At 35.1% G+C, this 12,803-nt stretch overlaps 1 protein-coding gene and 1 pseudogene across 2 annotated transcripts in view; one reads left to right on the top strand and one right to left on the bottom strand.

Moving 5' to 3' along the window:
• LOC145295823 (uncharacterized) overlaps nucleotides 1–12,803 on the bottom strand; it is a 174,386-nt gene that overhangs the window by 80,248 nt on the left and 81,335 nt on the right. The window contains exon 2 of one of the 2 annotated variants that reach the window (XM_080141510.1): nucleotides 5,744–5,880. The exons of the other annotated variant lie outside the window; for it this stretch is intronic. The gene's annotated coding sequence lies outside the window, so the exon portion shown is untranslated. The remainder of the gene's footprint in view (nucleotides 1–5,743; nucleotides 5,881–12,803) is intronic. 2 annotated transcript variants of the gene reach the window in all.
• On the top strand, nucleotides 10,813–10,950 carry LOC145296414 (U2 spliceosomal RNA; annotated as a pseudogene).

The raw sequence follows: 12,803 nt of genomic DNA, 5'->3' as shown, positions 1-12,803 counted from the left end.
GCCCCCCCCCCAAAAAAAAAAATTGCTGTTAACAATAAGTTGTGTTGCTCTTGTTGAAGTTGAAGAATTTGATGCTTGGCAAATTTGTATGTTATTTTATGCTTTTGTCTCTTAGGATATTGAATTTGGAAAGAATTCCTAATCTTTTGAAGCTGCAAGCTTCAGTTCTTGTCTTCATCTCTCTCTCTCTCCCTCTCATACTGACACTGTCATATGCTGAGTTCTCCAAGCATCAGTTCTTTGATAGCTTTCACTTAAGACGAGATTTTTTATTTGCTAACAAATCATATCTCAGTTCTTCCTTTTACAATTGGTTGAGCAACGAGTCTTTAACCCAAAAAGAATTCAGATTTGATCGCAATTTTTTCAACTTATATTATTTGAAAATCAAATTGGATACTCAAATACAAAGAACAACCTTTTTGAATTGTGTGTTTAATACGAATTTAGCGACGATTATCACTGCAAAAGTATATGTTATGGAATATTTAGTTTAAAAAATTGAAGCCAATAAAGTTTATAAATATTGCACCACAAAATTACCTTAGGATGTCACAAGAGAAAGGGTGACGAGAGAGAATGAAAAAGGACAAGAAAGAAAGAATGAAAAAGGACGACAAGAAAGAAAGATAAAAAAGGACAAGAGAGACAAAGAAAAGAGCGACAAGAAGGAGAAAATATAGAAGAATGAAATGATGAAATAGGGAAAGGTAGGAAAGTGAGGGGAAGAGAAAATGATAACAGATGAACCATAGAAACAATGATAAGAAAATGATTTCTCGATAAATGCTAAAAGATGTGATATGGAATCTGAGATGTGGAGGCGGACATCAAAGTAAAGAAGATCAAAAAGAGACTAAGAAAGGAGATGATGGTAAAAAATCAGGAATTGGTTGGAATTGCTTGGCTAACTGCAAATCAATGTTGGCTAGACATTGGTCAACAACCTGCTGGTGAAATTCTTCAGTGTTTGTGGATGCATATAGACACAGTGAAATCTGCAAGTGTTTTATGCAATTACACATCATACAAGATGGGTTTAAAGTATATTATTATGTACATGCTATCTGTAGTTAGCTAGGGCTGTTCAGAATGCTGTGAAATCATTTTTTTTTTATTTGTTTTAACCTTATACAGAAAAATAAAAATTTTATGGTCTAAAGCAGCTTTGAATAAGAAAATGTAAAAATAAAGAATAGAGTTTCAATCCCCCCACTCAAAAAAACTAAACTTAACCTATTGCAGACTTAGCACCTACACAATCCGACTTCTAAAAAGTTAATTACAAAAGAGAATTCATTTATATAAGGACGAGAAAAAAAAAGCCTCGACGAAAATTGTTAAATAGAAATAGACTTAGCACTTGCATAAGCCGATTTCTTAAACGCCTTCAATTATAAAAGAGAATTTAACTATATAAGGATGAAAAGAGAAAACCTTAATTAAAATTTCATAAATAGAAAACGGGGATCCTCAGCTGCTTACCATATAGCTGTTTCCGAGATTTAAAAACAGGACAACTGTTAAATACAGGACTCTCCAGTGGATACTACCACTTCCCCAATAAAATTTTTTTAGAATAATACGGTTACTATTTATACTAATATATATAAAATATAAAAATATATATATAGAGAAAAAAGTAATGAAAATATAAAAATAAAAAGATAAACTATTAATAAGTAAAGCCAAGTACGTCCAAGGATGGAATACTGCTGCCATTACCTATCCTGCCTTGACAGAGTACAAAATAGACTTCGTGGCTTAGTGGGGGATGCCCTTTTCTCTACCCTGCAACCTCTCTCCCACAGAAGAGACGTTGCGAGCCTATCCTTGTTTTATCGTTATTTCCATGGCAGGTGCTCGTCTGAACTCCAATCTCTGGTCCTCCCTCGCCAATCTTTCACGAAAAACACCCGTCTAGCTGAATCCACTGTGAAAAATTTCCCCCACTCTCTATGCCTAAATCAAAACGTGGATTCCATGAACAAAGCTTCTTTCTTAGAACTGCACGCCTGTGGAACTCTGTTCCGTCTGCCTGCTTCCCACCTGACTACAACTTGGATGTGTTCAAGTCCAACGTTAACAAATTCCTAATGAACCGACCCCTTAAGTAAACACTTCATCAAATCTCCACACTAACGTAATGTACATGCAATAACCCTTATCCCCGAGTGGCTTCCGGGCCTTGATAAGTGGTGACCAATGTGTAAAAAAAAAAAAAAAATGTTTAAGATTACAAGATCTATTCTGCGACATGTTAACTAGCATATAAATGCCATGAGAATAAAAATGCATAAAAGCTTAAGTACCTTTGGTACCAGAAAGGTAAATAGATAAGAGAAAGGAAACCTAGCCATATATATTTAAAAACCCAATATATAGTCTAAAGACGCTTTAAATATATATATATATATATTTAAATGAAGGTAACAAAGAGTATATCTTTAAAAAAGTAAACTTATCAGGACAGAGAAAGCACAACACTTAAGATGAACAATAAAATATATTAACTAAAAGATGAGGAATAAAAGTTACATATTCTTTCCTTGTTGATCTGATGATATAATAAAGTTATCAGAGAAAAACCTCTTTAGGTCACAGCATTTCGAAGCTAAATGCTTCTCCTCAGAAGAGAAGGAAGAACATTATATGGAATATCAAATATAGATAAAAGCTGTTTTAAGAACATTTAGATTGGAGATGAAGTAAATCCATATTAAGATATACTAAAGATATAGAATATAAGAATAAAATCATTAAAATAAAAATAAAGAATTAAGAATACGTGAATAGGAAGGAAAAAAAATCAAAAAATTGAATGTAATATATAAGTAATTTTTACAAGTACATGTTTATTCAAGTAAAAATATAGCCGGGTTCTGCTAATAAAACTTGTGTTAATTCATAATTAATAATCAGTTATGTTTTTATAATACTGTGGTTAAAACAATCCAATGTTAAATTCGAGACACTGCTACCAAAAACTTGCTACTCCAAAACTCAACACTGAAAACTCAACTCCAAAACTCAACACTGAAAACTCAACTCCAAATCTCAACACTGAAAACTCAACTCCAAATCTCAACACTGAAAACTCAACTCCAAATCTCAACACTGAAAACTCAACTCCAAATCTCAACACTGAAAACTCAACTCCAAATCTCAACACTGAAAACTCAACTCCAAATCTCAACACTGAAAACTCAACTCCAAATCTCAACACTGAAAACTCAACTCTAGAACAGTGCTGACAACACTTGCTACTCTGACATCCAAATCCAAAATCAATTCCGTCTCTGAAAATAATCAGGCTTTTTATATCTAACTGGAAGCACATTTTTTTTTTTTTTTTTAACACAGTGATCACCACTTATCAAGGCCCGGAAGCCACTCAGGGATAAGGGTTATTGCAAGTACATTACGTTAGTGTGGAGATTTGATGAAGTGTTTAATTAAGGGGGCGGTTCATTAGGAATTTGTTAACATTGGACTTGAAGACATCCAAGTTGTAGTCCGGTGGGAAGCAGGCAGACGGAACAGAGTTCCACAGGTGTGCAGTTCTAAGAAAGAAGCTTTGTTCATGGAATCCGCATTTTGATTTAGGCACAGATATAGAGTGGGGGGAATTTTCTACAGTGGATTCAGCTAGACGGGTGTTTTTCGTGAAAGATTGGCGAGGGGGGGGGACCAGAGATTGGAGTTCAGATGAGCACCTGCCATGGAAATAACGATAAAACAAGGATAGGCTCGCAACGTCTCTTCTGTGAGAGAGAGGTTGCAGGGTAGAGAAAAGGGCATCCCCCACTAAGCCACGAAGTCTATTTTGTACTCTGTCAAGGCAGGATAGGCTGTTTTTAGCAACTCCTGCCCAGATATGGCAACAGTATTCCATCCTTGGATGTACTTGGCTTTTATATAGATAGAGAATTGCATCAGTAGTGAGATATCTTCTGGAGTGGTAGAAGGATCCCACCATCTTTCCAGCGACCATGGCAACAGACTTGATGCACGTGTTCCATTTCAGATCAGGAGTAAAGGTCAAACCCAGAAGCTTGTCAAAACACGGGGCCTCACCCAGACGAGAGCCATTCATCACAATTGATGCCAGCTGGGGATCAGAGCGTTGATGATGTAAGGATAGGAGTTTGGTTTTGGATGCATTAAAGGTAACCAGCCACCTCTTCCCCCACTGAACCATGCACTCGAGATCAGAGGAGAGAGAATCAGAGAGAACTTTGTCATTTACAGCCTTTGATGTGTTGCCGTAGATGGTCGTGTATTTGCATATTATGTGACAATAATACAAGCATATAAAGAGAAAAGGCAGCCATTTTTTTTCTTCATTTTCTCTACACAGAACTCTACAGACTTCATTTTCTCTACACAGAACTCTACAAGTTTGTACTAATTTTTTACGTTCTTAATTACAAAAGAGCAAATTATTTTGCCTTTGGTAGCATTTTAGACTACAAACAAACAATTCGTGATTTGCTTGGGATATTGTTAGTGCCGGTGCACGTTTTCAAAAGAGATTAAAATGACCATATGATTTCAACTTATGACAATTAGGAAGCTTTCACAAATAAGCTGCAAGGAAGTCAGTTTACAAAAATATTTTTACAAAAAATACGTTGCATGTCATCCTTCTCAAATGCTGTTGAATAAACTATATTTACATCATATTAAAACTCTTGTTGCCATAGTGACTAACCAAAAAGATGACCATGTACAGGTTGCCACCTAATTTATATAATTTATTTACTTACTCCTTTTTTTATTGTTACTATGGTCACCGCTTAACTTTTCCACTTTGCTACTAAAACATTCAATCTGCAAATAAGCAAGATAATTAGAGTTTTAGTATTATAAAGTTCATAAGAAAAGCAAAAATACAGATATAACATAAAAAATTTGGAAAAACTTATTTTTTACCTTATCATGCAAAATATCCTAGCTAGTATTGTGTAGCCGATGTGCATTTATAACAGACTTCTTTTTACTGTTAATCCCTTCCATTATTCTATTTGTTGAACTAATAAGAAATGTAGAAGACATGTTGTTACCTTTACCTTCTTTGATAAAATCATAAAATTGTGATCAAGCCTCATCTGTTATTTACTGTTCAATATTTGAAAGTAAATTTTAAAACAAGTGCCAGATTAGTAAACATAAATAATTTTGGTAATAAAACAATGACTTGTACATGTTTATCATCGCGACACAATAGAATAAAATGACCGATTAAAAAATTGACATTTGTTTATTATGATGACACTTTATGATTACAAAACTCGATTTTGTAACCATTTTGATTGAATAGTGCAAAAGTATTTCAGGCTTTAGACAAACCCAACAAGCAGCAAAATCTCATCTCTACAATATAGAGATCCCTAGATGCTGTAAAACCTTCTACTCGAATAGCTTTTTCCCTCTGCTGCACTTTGGTATTTCCTTTCGGACTCCTGCTTTCCTGACATGCAGATATTCAAGTGTAATGTGAACAGACATGTTGCTGTTCAACTCCGTAGATAGTATCCTTGCAAATCTGGTCCATAATAGTAGCGCTTTGCGACTAATGGTGACTTCTTTGGGGTGAAACGTCAAAAAATTTTTTTTTTTTTTTTAAGTAATATTAGCAAAAGTCAAGTAAAGTTGTTTCATGTTCGTGAACCAAACAAAAACATTCTCTCTTTCACTTCTGTCATAAGAAAGAAATACAAAAACAAAAAAAAGGTCGTACCTTGAGAAGACATATGAGCAGAGACATTAGGTTTGGTGAAGGTTGTGTGCCATTTCACATAGGAAGTAAAATGTCTATCTTTATCGTTCATATGATTGCAACCTTTTGATCTCAGCAATAACTTTTGACTTTCAGCCCTAAAAAATAAAACAATTTTCCCCTCTTGAGTTTGAGATGTCAAATAATAACAATTTGATTGAAAATGTAATAAGAACATGGAGACGAACTGACAGCTGATGGACAATACATAACAGATTAAAATACAAAGAGTTATCTTCAAGAGTTATCTTCAAAGTTGATTACCTATCACTACTTCTGATCATCTCATAGTCATGATGCTCCTTAAGAATATACTAAGAAAGTGCCAAACCCGATAAAAGTTCATTAATACAGATTTAAAAAATGAACCACCTAATGTACATGGACGATCTGATGTGCTAACTATAATATCACACAGGGTTTATGAATCTCTCGATGATTGTTTCAAGAGCAATAGCTCTTGACATATCAAAGGCTTTTGATAGAGTATGGCATAATGATCTACTTCACAAGATAACCAGTTATGGAATAATTGGAGATGTCCTCTCAATTATTAAGACATAATAGTTGACAAGAAAAAATCCTGCTAGATCATAGATTTCGCCGTTCCAGCAGACAATAGAGTGAAGATAAAGTACTACTACTCTTAATAATAATAATAATAATAATAATAACTAGCAGGGCCTGTGGAAATTCCACAGGGGACTCATATGTAATATATTGATGTTAGCATTCTGTAGATATTGTTGTAGCTATTTTGTTAAAACTGCAAAAGTATTTATCTATGCTAGCAAAGACACCCAGCATAGCCCGGCTGTAAAGTATGCTTAAATATGATATTTTAATTCTTGTAAATTTCATATATATTATTATAGAGTTAATGTTCTATCGATTTTTATATGTTATAAAGTTGAGATTTCAAAAATAAAAACTATATGAATATGAGTTGAATGCAGCAGCTTGAATTGAAACTGAAACCAAAACTTATGAAAAAATATATGCATATATATAACTTGAGTTCCTTCAGCTATAATCGAAACCAAAACTTGAATTCTTGGTAAAATTACAAGAAATGAAATCCATAACAATTAAACGACATTCACTCAGATGTAAGCGTGACACACAAAATAAATAACACACACACACACACACACACACACACTATCCTATTAACATATAGATAATAAAATAATAATAATACACAACAAAACCTTTCATAATAAGCATACTCATGTTTGTTGTTTACACGTTTTAAGGGAAGGGGTGAAAATGATTAGTCGAGTTTTTACATTTTTGGGCTGGAAATCGATTGACCATTGTGACCCATCACATCTTATCACGTGATTAGATTTTGTAATCGAATATTTGATTTGAAAATACAACTAATGCCCAGAACATACTTGAAATATCACAGGGATGCAAAGTTTGTAAAGAAAGTGGAATTTAAATTTAAATAATAATAATAATAATAATAATAATAATAATAATAATAATAATAATAATAATAATCTATAGTCAAGTTTTCATAGTAAGTTCATTATTGGTTGAGTATGTTCGCCAATAAAAATGCCTTTTTTAACTGAATCATGACTAACAGACAGAACCTTAAAGAAAACTGGTTGGACGTGTCTAAAATAAGATACATCCATTCAATCTGCATTCAACAGTAATGAGAAAAATGCTTGCTAAAACTGACAAGCAGACCAATCAATGGACAAAGCGTCAGAGCTGTGTGAACACATCAACAACGTTTAAATTTAACCAGAGGAAAAATCGAGAGAAATGTATCCGTGTTCTATTTCTAGACCTCAGAGACATTGGTGTCCTTTTGATGTACCGCTGCGAATGCCAATATATAGGAAATTATTCAAACTAAATTTTACGGACAAATGCACAGAAACTCACTTCTGCGTGTGTGCGTAGACGCGATCAGTATTGAATGGTATATTCTTATCGCAAGTTGTTGGAATTCAACCACAAGCCAGAGTAGGAAATTCAGTAGAAAAAAATGGTTTCTCGCTGTTATTGACCAGTCAAATACTGGACAATCAATAAAGAGGAAGCAATGGTCAGCAACTAGAAACAAATTGCAGAACAAAATGGCACCATTTTAAAATCCATGCAACATTTGTAGGATTAAATTAATTTTAATCTAAATCTTGGTAAGCTATTCAAGGAACTTTGAAGAAAGATAAAAAAAGTAAAAAATCATAATGATACATTTTTTTTATCAAGTTATGTTTATGAGTATTGGACAAAAGAATTAAAAATTGCAACACGAGAAAGAAAGCTTGAAGTTATCAAAAAATCTAAAATATTTCCGGTCACAGAGATTTCAGACCTCAGGGACAAACTGAAACCATGCAAGAAAGGTGAGGACACAGCAAGTCAAAAGATGAGAGACAAAACTGATCAACAGTAATCAATAGAAAAAGACAAAAACAAAAAAAAAACTCTTGAAAGAAAACAAAAATAAAACTGAATGGAATATTTTCATTTCATTAAATTTTATGCCAATTTTTCATCATGAAATTAAATCTGGCAGATATTTACAAACATTGAGTAATCATTTTTTTGTGATGAGACTGTCTATGAATGATTGCTATTGCCTGGAAAAGAAAAACAAGATGATAATGAGAAAGAAATTTGATTGTGTCATGTATAAAATTGGCTGCAGGGATGAATGTCAAGTAAAACAGAAAGAGACTCACTTAGATAAAGCCATTATATGTGGTTAAATATATTACTAAGACATATTGCTTTTAACATGTTTTTCTACATATTAGAAATAGTTGTGGCCAAAAATGTTGGAATATTATTGTGGCTTATCAGATCGCCAAATTTCACACATTTGGATTTACTTTCATAAGGAAATGTGAAAAGCTCAACCTCAAAATATAAATTTTTCCAGTCATGATAATTTTTTTTTTTATAAGGTATTGATAAAGATAAGCTAACAATTTTTGTTGTTACTGAGAACTACAGAATTGTAATGAAAAAAGTTGTTGCACAAAATTCACCCTTAGAGGATTGAACCAGCTTCCTCCAAAGGAGGAAGTGTTAAGGGAATATTAAATTCACAGGCAGTCTCCAGTCGCCTGTAATGTTTGGTGCATTTTTAGTCGTGTGCAAGCGACTCTATAAGCCGGTCCATTGGTCCGTCAGTCTGTCCGTAACACTTTTGTGCTTGGCCTTTATGGTTAAGATCAAAGGTCTGTTAATAGATGCTGTTCTTAGCCAAACGGCCAAGATCAAAGTGTAGCATCTGTTCCGGCAGATACTACAAGCAAAGACCATATGTGGGGGAAACCCCACATATAAGACCTTGGTCAATGTAGGGGCAACCCTTCATACCAATTGTCACTATCCAGCTCCCCTACTCCCCGGGGAGTTGGTCCCCATTTCCCCTTCACTCCTCACGTTAAAAATCGGCCTTGTGCCTAATTTGCTCGGTGGGGGAGCAAATAAATACCAACCTCACATATAAGACCTTGGTCAATGTATAACGACGACCGATACCTCACCATTTATAACGTTACCGATGTGGCACCAACCACACCGGGTACCGGGCGTCCTTAACCTCGTCAGATTCCACCCGATGTGGCAGGTGTTCTTTGATCGTACCTTGTCTCGTTACAAGTTGGCGTGTTGATTGTCCTTACCCACTGTGTTTTCATGGAGGGGCGCTTTGCTTCTCGATCGAATCGTCTTTCTTTCCATGTGTAGGTAGTCTCCGGGTACATCAATCACTCTGCTGGTCCTTGCAGCTTCCTGCAAAGTCAAGAGTCCTCAGCACAACAAACACAACTCCGGGTTATAACAGTAACAAACTATTTATTGTTTCCATTACTTCATAACAACTACTGTCTAATCTGAGGTGACTGACTATAGCAGTGAACGATGTAAGACCAGACCAGTAAAGTCACAGAGTTCCCATTAACACAGGCTAGTTCCCATCATAACATCAGGCCCTGAAGGGCTCCCAAATTGGGAGCGCTTGACTAGCCCAGCCGTTCGGTTTGCTGGCTACGACTCTTCTCCATTTAGAATTCCTTTTTCTAAATCCAACCCCTTTTTCCCACCTCTCCTTCAGAGAGTGGTTACAAACACCTTTCTTTCTTCCCCTTAGAGCTTATCTCTAGCAAACCGCAACCCCAATTTGCACTGAGGTATTTCTACTTATTATCAAATTAGGGGTGATTAGTCACTCCAAGTCGAACAATGCTTGGCAGCGACCCTCACCCCCCGACCCCCACCCCAAGCTGTCAGCTAAGATATCTGGGTGTCTTCATCTCGCTCCAGAGATTTTAAAAACAACCTTTCTGTTGTTAACAGATATATAACAGTAATGAGATAAAATAATTATGATTTGTTTTTTTTCTTTCTGACAAAATCCCATAAACATTTCTGTTTAAACAACATCAAACCATCATCATTAGAATTCAGCCGTGCGAATTCTCATCGGGTCACATCTCATCCCCTACCTGTTTTGTCGTTTACTTTGTAAAGGACACCCGCGCCCCAACCAGACATTAACACCCCCTCTTCTGCCCTCTCTTCCTCTATCCCGTCTGGTCAAACACCCACCCCCTCACTGCAATATGCACCTTGCTGCATGCATTCATGACACCAAATAGTGTCATAAATGTAGGGGCAACCCTTCATACCAATTGTCACTATCCAGCTCCCTTATTCCCCAGGGAGTTGGTCCCTATTTCCCCTTCACTCCTCAAATTAAAAATTGGCCTTGTGCCTAATTTGCTCGGTGGGGGAGCAAATAAATACAGCTTTTCTTGGCCACAAGGCCAAGAACAAAGTCTAGTATCTGTTCTGGCAGATACTGCAAGCAAAGACCATATGTGGGGGCAGCCCCACATATAAGACCTTGGTCAATGTAGAGGAAAGCCTTCATACCAATTGTCACTATCCAGCTCCTCTACTCCCCGAGGAGTTGGTCCCCATTTCCCCTTCACTTCTCACATTAAAAATCGGCCTTGTGCCTAATTTGCTCGGTGGGGGAGCAAATAAATACCCTTTCCTTGGCCTTTTGGCTAAGATCAAAGTGTAGTATCTGTTCTTACTACATGCTGTACTTATGTTTGTAACTTTGTGATATAAAGTGGGGGATCACTTTTGTGTATTAATTTAATGCAAAATGATCACCCACTTTACAACCAGTCAGTCTCAAAGCCATTCAAGTCATTCTCCAGATCATTCTAGTTGTTTTTGAAGGATTCCAGTTATTTTTTAAGCATTCAAGTCATTCTTAAGGTCATTCAATTCATCCTTAAGTTCATTAAAGTCATTCTAAGTCATTTACTTTTTATTTATTTAAGTCATTTCAGCTCATTTTTCGGTCATTTTAGTTTATATTTAAGAATTTCATGTCAATCCTACATTCACACATTCATTCATTACACGAGAGCATGCGACTAACGGCTATCGGCCTTGTTTGTCAAAAAGCCAGTATCTTCAGACAGCCTGATCTGGTAGATGCCCTAACAAGTATTACTACTTTGGGCCAAAGTGGATCTGTATGCAATGATAACTTAAAGGCAACTCCACATTTCCCCCAGCCTTCAAATGGGCTTATCACAGTAAAAAAAAAAAAAAAAAAAAAAAAAGTATTAGATTTATTATTAATTAATGTTATAAATATCCATGGAAGGCAATCATACAGTATTTTGTTTGTTCCATGGTCTTGCTACGATCTATTATAGCATTTTAGTTTCTTAGATCAAACAACATTTAAAGTCCAAGAGGCAAACTTTTAGAGGAGCACGGATTCGATTGATACCTTAAAAACTTAGGATTACTTTCCGGTTCACATATTCCTAGAGATCAAGTAATGGGTTGGAAGGCTTCACTATGAAGAAGATTCTTCTGGAGAAGGACAATGACTGCTCTGGATTGGAATTTCTGGATGCAATGAATGCGCACAAACTTTGGGAATGTTTCACCAGCAATTGATGAATGGTTCATAAGACAGGCTTATTTTACTTGTGATCACAAAGACAGTATTTATCTATCCCATCTGTAGAACTAACAATGCAAGCAGCACACAATTGTATTTATTGAGTATTTACAAAAGACAATGTTGAACAGTGTTTTAATAACCTTTACGTTAATGAACAATATTAATTGATTCTCTACAAACTTTTTAGATATTGGATATTTTATTATATTTTTTGGATTACGCAATTTTTTTTTTTTTTAACCGATATTTTTGAACTTCATTCACAACACGGATGACATATTCTTCTTTCTGCAACTTACAAAGTATAATTTCATCTTTCATTGTTTGATCCTTTACTTCCACCAAAGATGCTTTTTAATTCACAAAAATGTTTTTATACTAGCAGTTCAGCCCGGCTTTGCTTGGGCCCTATGTACTGTTCATAACTTTATGTGCATATATATATATATATATATTAAAAAGTTTGACTCATGTCCAGGTAAGCTACATCTAAAATTTCGAGTGTTTAAGCCGGAGGAGTTTTGTAGAATCTGCAAAGGTCAACTGTTTCAACTTTGACTTCTTGGCAACTAAATTTTCGCCCAAAAACTGATTAAAAAGCTTGCTGCATGCCTGAATACTCTTTATGTAAAATTTCAAATGTTTAGATCCAAAATTTGCTAAATAGTTTGCTGGACACTGCAAAGGTCAAATTTTTTTAACTTTGACCCCTTGGCAGCCAAATTTTCGGCTAAAAACAAATTAAAAAGCTTGCCGTATGCCTGGATACACTTTATGTAAAATTTCAAATGTTCAGACCAAAAATTGGCTGAGTAATTTGGTAGAGATAGCAGAGTTCACATTTTTTTTTTTTTTTTTTTTAACTTTGACCAACTTTTGACCGCTTAACATTTGTTTTGGGCTCAAATCAAATTAAAAAGTTTAATCCATGTCCAAGTAACCTACATCTAAAATTTCAAGTGTTTAGACCCAAAATTGGTGGAGGAATTTGATAGAGTTTTTCAAAGGGAACCAATTAAAAAGATTTTCCCAAATCTCAATACC

The sequence above is a fragment of the Euprymna scolopes genome, chromosome 16, assembly GCF_053919585.1.
Source record: "Euprymna scolopes isolate OS-2025 chromosome 16, ASM5391958v1, whole genome shotgun sequence".
Lineage (NCBI taxonomy): Eukaryota > Metazoa > Mollusca > Cephalopoda > Sepiida > Sepiolidae > Euprymna > Euprymna scolopes.
The sequence above is the reverse complement of the archived record's forward strand: the minus strand, read 5'-3'. Positions and strand labels throughout refer to the sequence as shown.